The following is an 11,827-nucleotide window of genomic DNA, read 5'->3' on the forward strand; positions in this document are numbered from 1 at the left end:
CGTGGCCTACGGCGGAGGTCCCCTTAAAAGGGGTCACACAGCCAGACGCTGGCGGACCTCGCGCGGGCAGGGGCGCTACAGGTGGCCCCCCGCCCACCCCGGAGCAAGCAGCACCCCGCGCGCCCGGTAGGGGGCGCCGTCCGCCGGGAGCCGCTGGCCGGGTGGGCCCCGAGTGCGGCCCCGAGTCCAGCAGGATGGCCCACCCAGGCTGTCACCCTTCGATGGAGATGCAGGGAAGAGCTTTTCTGAACCCACACGGCAGGAAAAGAGTGGATCGGGCAGGAAGTCCGAGACTGGATCTATGTACTGGCAAGGTCTGGCGTATTCGGGAGACTCCGGGGCTTCCCCTCTAAAAAGTCTCCCTCCCACCGGAGGGAGGCTACCGCGAGGCACGGACGGGGTTCGAACCCGTGATCTTCGGTTTACGAGACCGACGCCTTACCACTTGGCCACCGCGCCTGCGTTAGGGTGGTGGCGGGGCGAGCCTCTATCCTGGCGGCGCTCCCTTGCGCTCGCTGCGCGGGCGCGCCCCCTCGCGGCCGCCGGCGGACTCGGCGTTTCGGGCGTGCGGCCGGAAGGCTTCCCCGGCGCCCAGGGCGGCCTCGGCGGGGGGCGTGTCTGGAACTCCGGAGCGGGCGGGGAGCGCGTCGGCGCCCGGGAGTTCCGGGTTCGAATCCCGGCTCCTCCAGCTACCGCGCTCCCCCGGGGCGGCCCCGGTTTTTCCTTTCTGGATCTGGGCACGCAGAGGCGGAGGGATAGTGGCCGCGCTCCTAGTTAGCCCGACCGAGGGTTGGTCCCTGGCTGGCTGCCCCGCCTGGAGAGGGCCCGGGGGAGCCCCGCCGCCCTTGGTCGCGCTGCTGCGTGGATTCAAACGCGCCCTTCTACTGCGTGTTCCCGAACGAACGGCTCGTGGCAGCAAACAGTGTCACCACCGCGGCTAATAACCGCACAGGCAGCCTCCACGTACGCTCTGATAAGCGCGCGGTGTGGCCGCGGTCCCTGCGGGGCACTGCGGGTGGCACCTGTGAGCTGGGGGAGCGGGGGTCCCGCGCCGGCAGCTGCCTGGCCTGGTTTCCCACTGACCACGATCGATGTGGTCCTGCACAGAACGCTCTGGCTGGGCTGTCTCTGCCGCCGGCCCCCTGGTGCTGTAGGGTACACGGAGGGGGTTGCTCCTTGTATGGGGAGCTCCCAGGGCACCCGCAAACAGGAAACTTAACAATGCCACCCCGAGCGGTTGGGTTCCTGCCACGTGGGGCACTGGGCTGAGAGTCAGCCCCAGCCACTGCCTCGGAGAAATATATATATATTCATATGTATTAATTATATATATATAAATTATATATATAAAAACCTGGGTTGGAGGTTTTCGCTGCCACTCGGATACCTGGAGGCAGGAGCTCCCTGAACCCACGTGAAGCCAGACAGGGGGCTGCTGAGGAACCGCGTCCCGGCCGCTGCCCCTCTGTGGGGACTTGCAGAAGCGCCGGGGCTCCCGTAAAGCGCTGGCCGGGAAGGGGAATCGGGTGGCTGCTGTGCCCAGCGCTAACGGCAGGTGCATGGAGATCCGGTGTTTTCCCCGTCTCGGCTGTGCCTCCTCCGGGAAAGGACACGTTGGGGGGGGGGGTGCGGGCACCAGGGCGCCCTGGGCACCCAGAGGGTGGGGGTGGAGGCTCTGACCCGCCCGAAACTCAGACAGGAGCTGGGCGGCAGGAACCCGCTTATCTCACAGGTGTGAAGACGCCCGGGAGGCCACAGATCCTGGACACCTGGGTGGGGGTGGGCCCGGCCGCTGCAGTGCTCAGCACGCCGGGTGCCCTTGCACGTGGTCCTGGGGGTCCCCCTCGGCCGCTGCACCCACGCTGAGCCTCGAGAAAACCCACGGGTGATGAAGCCAAGCTTCACCTGCCCGGGGCGGGGGCCAGCTCCCCTCCCCTCCCCTCCCTACAGAACCCCAGCGAACACGCCCTGCGCCCTTCCAGGGTCCTGGGCGCGGGTGGTGGTGGGGTGCTGGCGGTGCCCCGACAATCAGGGCCCACCGGGGCGGAGACAGGGGCTGCCCCAGCGGGCACAGAGCAGAGCCCCGAGGGTCTGCACCTGCGGCGGCCGGCGGAGGCCCGCCCCTGCGCAGTGCCGCCCGACTCCTCCTCGTGCGCACGAGGCCGCCTGCAGGACGCCCAGCTCCTCCAGCTGGCTGGGGCCTGCTGTCCCCAGCTTCCGCCCCGCAAGGACAGCCACGGCTGTGGAAGAGGAAAAACCCCTTCGGGCCTGGGCAGGTGGGTCCCGCGGGTAACGCTGCCCCCCCGCCCCGCCCTGGGGTTGCACTGTGGGTGACAGTCGCACAGGGGCCGGAGAGCAGGGCCCCTTGGCGCATCGCTTGGCTGGGCGCCTCGGAGTTGTGGCAGGGCCAGGCAGGTGGCAGAAGCCCGGGTGTGGAGGGGGACCTGGGGCGGGGGCGCCGCGTCTTTATTTATTTATTTATTTAACAACCCCTTTCCCGTCGGGTCTTCATTTTGCCGGTTCTGGAAGGTACTGTTAGGATTGGCAGCTCCTGGGGCTGGGGGAATTGGGCTCCTTGGCCCTGTGTGGTCTCTTGCGCAGCTTCGTACCCGGGCGTCTTCACAGCTTGCCGGCTGTCCTGTGAGTGTAGCCCAAGGTCTTCGCCCGTTCTGGGTGCGGGCTTTTGTCCAGGGTGGGCGCTGGGACCAGCGTCAGCCCTCAATCCGTGGCTGATCTCCTCGCAGGCTTTTCTGGATGTCCCTTGGTAACAGATTGCGACCGCCAGTGTGCCTGGGGCAGCGTTTCCCGGGCCTTGAGTGTGTGCACCTGGTCGAACAGGTCTAGACACCGTGGGTGGCATAACAGTGCTTCCCCACGTTTTGAAAAGTTGGTTTTTCAACTGCTTTTATTTTCCTGATGATGTCTTTAGTAGTGCAAGAAGTGTTTAATGTTGATGGAGTCTTATCTAATTTCTTTTTTATCCTCTTTATGGTGCATGTCTTTTTTTAAAATTTATTGATTGGAAAGGCAGTTAGAGAGAGAGAGGGAGAAACAGAAATCTTCCCTCCACTGGTTCACTCTCCACATGGCTGCACCAGCCAGGGCTGGGCCAGGCCGAAGCCAGGAGCTTCATCCGGTCTCTGTGTGGGTGCAGGGGCCCAAGCACTCGGGCCATCCTCCTCTGCTTTCCCAGGCACATGAACAGGGAGCTGGATTGGAAGTGAAGCAGCTGGGACTTGAACTGGCACCACTGTGGGCTGTGAGCGTTGCGGGCAGCAGCTTAACCAGCTGCACCAGGACGCCGGCCAGCCTTGCCTCCTCTTGGAGAGGTCCTTGTCCACGCAGGCGCTGTGGTGCGCTGGGTAAGGGGCTCCTTCTGACGCCCACGTTCCCTGCTGGAGTCCTGGTTGGCCTGGTTCGAGTCCTGGCTACTCCATGCTTCTGACCCCGCTCCCTGCTAAGGCACCTGGGAGGCAGCAGACGATGGCGGGAGGGCTTGGGGCCCTGCCGCCCACCTGGGAGGTCCAGATGGAGTTGTGGGTTTCCTGGCTTAGGCCTGAGCCAGCCCCAACTATCACAGGTGTTCGGGGAGTAAACCAGCAGATGGAAGATTCCTGTTTGGAATTTGGTGGGGAGCACGCTGCATTTAAGGGGTGCATCTGGGGGCCAGCGAGCACTGAGCCGCCTGTGCCTTTCTGGCCTTAACTGTCTGCTTTCCCAGCTGTTTGTTGCTGGAGCCCCTGAGTCTTGGCTCCGAGTGCCTTTCCCTGGATTCCCTGGAGTCTCACGAATGATGGTGGTGATTGTGTTCACTTCCTTTGTAGTCTGCCCAAGAAAAGTCCCTGCCGTGTGTGTGTGTGTGTGTGTGTGTGTGCACGCGCGTGTGTCAGGGTGCCATGCTGGGCTCTGCAGGGTGCGGCCCGAGGTGCTGCCTGCCTGGGGAAGCCTCTCCCAGCTTCTGCAGAGATGATGATTCCTGTCTCCTTACCCCGGGAGCACGCAGCGCTGCACAGACGAGGCCATTTTACGGCAGCGGTGTCACAGCTGTGTAGCATGCCCCGGGATCACCCCATCCAATCAATCTTTGAACACTCTGCTACTGGAAAAAACCTGTTTAATTGGTTCATTCCCAAGCCAGAGCAAGATCAAATCGGCAGCTGTGAATAATGAAAGTTCTGTTCCCCTCCACTCTTTTTTTTTTTTTTTTTTTCTTCTGGATAAACTCTAAAAAGGTTAACCGGATTATCTGAGGTCTGACATTAGCATGCACAGTCGACAGCGGGTTGACGTATGTAAGAAGCGGTAGACAGTACAGAGAATTAAATCGCTATTTTCTCCCACCCTCCCAGAATCCTCCTTTTCTCCCTCCCTCCTTCCTGCCCTGTCTTCTCTTTATTCTTTTTAGATTTATTTTATTTATTTAAAAGGCAGAGCCCTGAGAGAGGGAGGGAGAGATGGAGGGAGAGAGAAAGAGCGAGCGAGATCTCTCTTCCTTTGGTTCACTCCCCAAAAGTCTGCAACAACCAGGTCTGGGCCAGGCTGAAGCCAGGAGCCTGGAGCTGCAGCCTGGCCGCCTCCGTGGATGGCAAGGATCCAAGCTCTCAGGGCTTCTGCTGCTTTCCCAGTCACATGAGGAGGGAGTGGAGTGGAAGTGGGGCAGCCGGGACCAGAACTGGCGCTCTGATGTGGCACGCAGGTGTCCCAGGCAGCGGCTTGGCCCGCCGCACCCCAGCCTTCTTTTCAAGTTGAGTTTACTTTGTGTTGTCACCTACCCTTGGCTGTGGTCTTGATGCAAGTTCATCATCAGACGTACGGCTAGTGTCTCGGGTGGAATTTCTCTCCCCACAAATGGCGTCACCCTGCGCCAGTGTGTACCATGTCCTCGTCATTGTCACCCTCCTCCTCGTCACCATCATCATCATCTTTGTGCCTCTCATCAGAAGCCCAGCCAGGTTCCCCGTGGCTCTGGCCCCTGTACCACTCACCTTACCCAGGAAGTTCACTTGCTAGCCCTTGGATATGAAGATCGCTCTTAGGTCAATGACACTTGATGTTGTGGGTGCGGGTTTTCGTGACCGGTGCACTGATGCTTGCCGGTGGGCACTGCTACCCCCCCACCCCCCACCACCAAGTGTTAGCGCTAGGGGTTGAAGCTGTAACGGTACGCTCCTGGCTCAGGGTGGAATGCGCCCCCTGGCGTCAGTCGCCAGTTATGCCGTCTGCAGCCTCTGGTGTGGGAGACGCATGCTCCCAGGGCTGCGCGGTGACAAGGTCAGTGCAGGGAAGACACGAGGGCACACTGTGGGGATGAACTGACCTCGAGAGCCCAGCACCTGCTGCATTTGCCCCTGGGGTTCTGCTTTCTGCCTGGAAAGCCGTAGACGTACATGTACAAGGCAGGTGTCAAAGAGTCAGACAAGACATCCCACTCTGTCCTCTTTCCCCCACTCCATGGGGACACGTGAGAGTTTCCTTGATGGAAACCCCGCTGAGACTTCAGCAGCAGCATCCTGTCGCTGTGCTCCGGCATCTCATGGTTCTCCCAGAGCTGTCGCTGGGTTGCCTTGTGACACCTGCAGCCTGCGCCACTGCCTGGGGGGTGCTGGCTTCCGTGTCTTGGCCGGTCACCACGGTGCGAGTTGTGAGTGCGAGTTGTGTTTGCGTCTGTGATGTTTTCACACAGGAACACCAGGGGAAATATTTAGAGAAGTTACAGATACTATACACAGATCTCATTGCAGTTAGAAGCCACTAGTTCCAGCCAGGTAAAAGCACCCACAGAAATCCAAGGTGCGTCCATCCATCCATCTGTCCATCCATCCGTCCATCCATCCTTCCTACCTAGCTACCTATGGACCTCCCGAGAGAGCGAGCGAGCGAGCGAGCAAGAGCGGCTGGGACTGGAGCCAGCGCTTCAATTTGGGATACTGGTATCATAAGCAGTGCCCGACCTGAGCCACTGCACTGACCCCTGCTTTTTTCTTTCAAACTGGGTTGTTTGCTTCTTTTTAAAATGTTTCTTCCTGGCCTTTCGTATCTTTTCGTTCTGTGGCCCTACCACCACCTCTGTAGGGAGCGGGCATCTCGACCATCCAGCGCCCGCCCAGACTTTGTGCTGTAGGTGGCACCGATTGCAACTTCACGTATCATTTTACCCTGCATACAGACGTCATCATTTGTGTGCTTTTGTCTTTTAAATCCTGTCAAGGAGCAAGAAAGAGCTAAGGCCTCAAGTGATCAAAATGCAGAGAACTCTGCTCCCGAGGCAGGCCTGCACCCTTTCGCTCAGCCTCCGCCTGGGCAGGGCAGGGCAGGGCAGGGCAGGGCAGGAGCCCTGAGCTCCGGTTCTCCGGGAATGCCGCAGTCTCTCCCTCCCTTGTGAAGCCCCTGTTCCCAGCTGCGGAATTTTCCGTGGCTCGGTTTCTGCCTGTCTCGCCGAGGGTCCTCTGTGGGTAACCGGTCACGTTTTCTCTTCCCACGTTCAAGGTCTTTCTCTTTGTCCTCGACTTTGCACCATTTGATTAGTTTCTGTTGTGTGTGTTTGAAAGACACAGTGACAGAGAGGGAGACAGAGAAAGGGAAGGAGGGATTGTCCGTCGGCCGATTCACCCCGCAAATGACCGCAAGAGCCTGGTCTGGGCCAGAGCCAGGAGCCGAGAGCTCCATCCGGGTCTCCCACGTGGGTGCAGGGGCCCAGGCACGTGGGCCACCCTCCGCTGCTGTTGAGGCCACTAGAGGGAGCTGGATGGGGAGTGGAGCAGCTGGACTCAAACTCGTGCTCCGTTGTGGGCTGCCGGCGTCACAGGCAGGGGCTTAGCTCCCCGTCCCGTGACGCTGCCCTGCCCTGTTGACTTGAAGATACCTTTAGTTATGTCAGCTTTGTTGTGTACCGTTTCTCTCCTCAGCATTTTGCTGCAAGATTTTTCTGAGGCCGGCGCTGTGGTGCAGTGGGCTAAGCCTCTGCCTGTGGTGCCAGCATCCCATAAAGGCACTGGTTTGTGTCCTGGCTGTGCCTCTTTTGAATCCAGCTCTCTACTGTGGCCTGGAAAAGCAGTTGAAGATGGAACAAGTCCTTGGGCCGCTGCACCTGCATGGGAGACCCGGAGGAGGCTCCTGGCTTTGGATCGGCCCAGCTCCGGCTGTTGCAGCCATCTGGGGAGTAAACCAGTGGATGGAAGGCCTCTCTCTGTCTCTCCCTCTATCTATAACTCTGCCTCTCAAATAAATGAATCTTTAATAAAAGATTGTTCTACATCAACAGAGATGTGGCGTTTGGTGGTCCTGCAGACGAAAGGCGCAGGGCTGGCTCGTGGTTTGTGTCCTTGTGAGTGTTCGTGAGCTCCTGTGTACACCTGTGCTCACTGGGGTCTCGAACCCCAGGAGTCAGTGCACGGGCTCGTAGTGTTCGTGTCATGTTTGATACCAGCACGGCCCACTTGGTGGCGCCGCCGTTCAGATGCCCCAGTCCTGGAAACCAGGTTCTGTGTGCGGTTAACCTGGGAAACCGACCCGGGGTTGCCTGGAACCAGCTGAGCTTGCGACCATGTGGTACGGTGTGTGAGACGGAGAGATGGCGGAGAGTCAGGGAACCCCCTGGATGGTGTCAGCTAATTGGGCTGTCATCGGTGGTATTTATGTTTTGTTTTTAAATATTTATTTATTTAAAAGGCAGGGTTACAGAGGGAGAGGGGGAGAGAAAGAGAGAGACCTTCTCTCTGCTGGTTCTCTCCCCAAATGGCCACAACGGCCAGGGCAGGGCCAGGCTGAAGCCAGGAGCTTCATCTGAGTTGCCCATGTGGGTGCAGGGGCCCAAGCACTTGGGCCACCTTCTGCTGCTTTCCCAGGCACATTAGCAGGGAGGTATATCTGAGGTGGAGCAGCCGGGACTCAAACTGGCACCCATATGGGATGCCGGCGTTGCAGGCGGGGAGTTGACCCACTGTGCCACAGTGCTGGCCCCAGTCAGGGGTCTTGGCCAAGTATCTGAACCAGAGCAGGAAGTATAGGCGCCCAGGGCACACAAATGGTGCCACACTATGCATGTTCGTGCGGCTCCAGAACTCGTGTGGCAACTTGAGCCCCAGCATCAGGCCCTTAGAAGGGACAAAGGGCTGGTGGCCTCCTGCGGGGACTGGGAGGACCTGTCAGCCTCTGTCCGTCCCGCCAGGGGGCATGGCCTGGCCCTGCCCTGCGCGCAAGGACTTGAGGTCCTCACCGGACACTGAATCCGCTGCTGCCTTGACTTTGGCCGTTCCAGCTTCTAGAACTGCGAGTGGCTTTGAATTGCCCAGTCTGCAGTGTCTTGTCATAGCCCAGACTAAGCCAAAGGGGCTGGCTTCTGGGGATTCAGAAGGTTGGTCTCAAATCCATGCTGTTTCTCTCATGATTCTAGGAGAGTCATTTACCCTCTCGGTCCTCAGTTGTCCTGTCTGTAAAATGGGCAGAGAGAGAGTCCCCACCCCCTCGACTTAGGATGAAATGAGGGGACCCGCAGCATGGGCGCGGGGCTTGCTGCTCTGTTCTGTCTGCATCCACACCCTTGTTGGTCAGCACCGACTGGCAAGGCTGAGAGAAGGGCCCGGGGACACTTGGTAAAGCACTTGCGGGATTTCTCGAAACTAGCTTCTGTATTCTAGCAAATTTGATGTCCCGGTCAACTCCCAGGTTGCTGAACAGACAATTTAATTTAATTGATTAATTTATTTATTTATTCTTGACAGGCAGAGTAGACAGTGAGAGAGAGAGAGAGAGAGAGAGAGAGAGAGACACAAAGGTCTTCCTTTGCCTTTGGTTCACCCTCCAAAGGCCACCGCAGCCAGTGCGCTGCAGCCAGCGCACCGCGCTGATCCGATGGCAGGAGCCAGGTGCTTCTCCTGGTCTCCCATGGGGTGCAGGGCCCAAGGACTTGGGCCATCCTCCACTGCACTCCTGGGCCACAGCAGAGAGCTGGCCTGGAAGAGGGGCAACCGGGACAGAATCCGGCGCCCCGACCGGGACTAGAACCCGGTGTGCCGGCACCGCAAGGCGGAGGATTAGCCTAGTGAGCCGCGGCGCCGGCTAGAACAGACAGAATTTAAGTGGAAAAAAAATAAGGCTCCTTGTTTCAACGAGAAGTCTCGCGACAAAACCAGGATAAGCACACTTTGTCTAGGAGCTCCGTGTGGACGGGGTTCGCCCGTGATTCTGCCTGCTGTGGCTGGGCTGTAGGTGTGGGGACAACTCAACCTGTTGGTGGCCCTCGCCTGCACGACCCTGAGGGTTCTGGCTCCTGGCTTTGGGCTGAACTTGTAGATGGGAGCGTGCTCTTTGCCTCTCCGATAAGTAAGAAATTTCTAAAACCAAAAAGGCCTAGATGAGGGTACTCCAAGAAGCTGGTGGAATTTAAAACTTATTTTGGTGCAAAAACATTGTGAAATCCACGTACCTAAAGGGTCTTCAAAAAGTTCAGGAAAAACATATAAAAAAAACTAATGCATGAATCTTTAAACAATGTTTATTTTTCATCTACTTGAAAGGCAGAGTGGTGGGGCGTTGGGGGAGAGGGAGAGGGAGGGAGGTGGGGGAGAGAGAGAGTAGAGATCCTTTGTCCACTGGTTTACTCTCCGAATGCCTGCCAACAGGCAGGGCTGGGCCAGGCCGAAGCCAGGAGCCCAGAGCTCCCTCTGTGTCTCCCACGTGGGTAGCAGGGACCCAGGCGCATTAGCAGAGAGCTGGACAGGAAGTGGAGCAGCCGGGGCAGGAACTGGTGCGGGTTCTGATGCGGGCATCCCAAGTGTTGGTATAATCCACTGCGCCCCAACCCATGCCCCCAAGCATGGAATTTTTATTTTTGGACTAAAATAGAATTTTTTAATCCCATCTTCCACAATCGTTTTGTAAGTCCCCTGGTATGTTCGGTCTGGGAGAAAACGCCATGAACTCTTGACCGTGAGCCTGAGCAGAAGCCCCTCCTCCCGGAGCCTTTGTTCCGGGGGCTGTGGGCAGGTGGCTGGTGTGGCAGCTGCTCCTGGTGCAGCTGTCGCTGCCATGCACCCGCGTGATTCCCGCCAGAACACTCCGGGATACCATCGTGCCCGACAAGAGGGGTATGTAGCCCATGGGCGCGCATCCTTTGTCTGAACGCATGGCGTGAGCTCCCTGCCACCAGCTCGTGCTACAAACCAGCCAGAGGATACCTAGAGATGGCTGGAAGCCAGATTTCAGGTCAATCATAAAGAGAAGGCAGGGCTGGTGCTGTGGCCTAGAGTCTCGGCTGCTCCTCTTCTGATCCAGCTCTCTGCTGTGGCCTGGGAAAGCAGTAAGAAGATGGTCCAAGTGCTTGGGCCCCTGCACCCATGTGGGAGACCTGGAAGAAGCTCCTGGCTCCTGGCTTTGAATCAGCCCAGACGTTGTGGCCATCTGGGGTGTGAACCAGCAGATGGAAGACCTCTCTGTAACTCTTCCTCTCAAATCTTTATTTATTTATTTATTTATTTATTTTGGACAGGCAGAATGGATAGAGTCAGAGAAAGAAAGGTCTTCCTTTGCCATTGGCCGCCGTGGCCGGCGCACCGCGCTGATCCGATGGCAGGAGCCAGGTGCTTCTCCTGGTCTCCCATGGGGTGCAGGGCCCAAGGACTTGGGCCATCCTCCACTGCACTCCCTGGCCACAGCAGAGAGCTGGCCTGGAAGAGGGGCAACCGGGACAGAATCCGGCGCCCTGACCGGGACTAGAACCCAGTGTGCCGGCGCCGCGGCTCACTAGGCTAATCCTCCACCTAGCGGCCCCTCTCAAATCTTTAAAAAAGGCGAGAAGGCACGCAGGCTCTGTCAGGTTGAGGGACAGCCAGGGGACTGGGCCCGGACCTCCAGCGGCTCCTCTCCAGGTTTCCGTGCGTGAGCTCCCGCCCTGCTCCTTCGCTCCCGCTGCCTGCCGAGGGTGCAGAGTCTGGCTCACCGATCCGTGGTATGCGCCTTGGAGTCAGGACGGTGCTGAGCGCATGCACAGCTCCCCAGAGGCAGCGGAACTGCCCTTGGAAGGTTCTGCAGCCTTTGTGCCAGAGGCCAGAGCCCGGGGTTTCTCCTGGTACCTGCTTCCTGGTTCTGCACCCACACGCCGACCCCTTGCCAGTGAGCAGCGACTGTGCGTGTCTCGCCGAGGGCCGCGTCTGGTGCCCTGCACTCTGGCACCACTTTGAAAGCGTCCCTGGTTTCCTGCTCTGGGGCCGCCCTCCCGCTCCCTAGGTGTAGGATAGAAAGGCTTGGCTGCACGTAGGCCCCCAGACTGGCCCTCTCCCCTCTGTGGTTGGTCCTCCGCCCGTTTGCTCATCTGAGGCGGAGGGAAAAGCCTAGTGGTGAAGATGCCTGCAGCTCCTATCTGAGTGCTTGGGTTCGAGTCCGGGCTCTGGCTCCTGGGTCCAACTTCCAGCTAACGCAGGTGCTGGGAGACAGCAGTGACAGCTCAAGCCAGAGTTCCTGCCGCGTACACGGGAGGCCTGGGTGGAGTTCCTGGTTCCATTTCTGCCCCTTGTGGGCACTGGGGTGGTGAACTACCACATGAGAGTTCTCTCTCAAATAAAGAAAAAAATTAAAGTGATAGCTGTCAGTCCCATTGACTTAGGGCCATTTTGTTTGTTCAAAGCATAGAGCAAATACACAGCTCTCAGATGTTTGGGGCTCAAGTGAAGTAGGAGCTTCCTACAAGGACGGGACTTGCAAAGGCCACTTCTGGGGTGGGCTGAAAGGGCACTGGGCGTAACGCTTGCTTTTGAAACTCGGCTAAACCGGAGGATTATTGGGCCTTTCAGAAACTCAGAGAGAGAGAAAGAGAGAGAGAGTGTGTGTGTGT

At 58.6% G+C, this 11,827-nt stretch overlaps 1 non-coding gene across 1 annotated transcript; it reads right to left on the reverse strand.

Annotated features, from left to right (window-relative positions):
* Positions 1-387: 387 nt before the first annotated feature.
* TRNAT-CGU (transfer RNA threonine (anticodon CGU)) lies at positions 388-459 on the reverse strand. Its single transcript has one exon. It is a non-coding gene; the product is annotated as a tRNA-Thr (tRNA).
* Between the last annotated feature and the right edge of the window lie 11,368 nt (positions 460-11,827).

The sequence above is a fragment of the Oryctolagus cuniculus genome, chromosome 19 (assembly GCF_964237555.1).
Source record: "Oryctolagus cuniculus chromosome 19, mOryCun1.1, whole genome shotgun sequence".
In the NCBI taxonomy this organism is placed as follows: Eukaryota; Metazoa; Chordata; class Mammalia; order Lagomorpha; family Leporidae; genus Oryctolagus; species Oryctolagus cuniculus.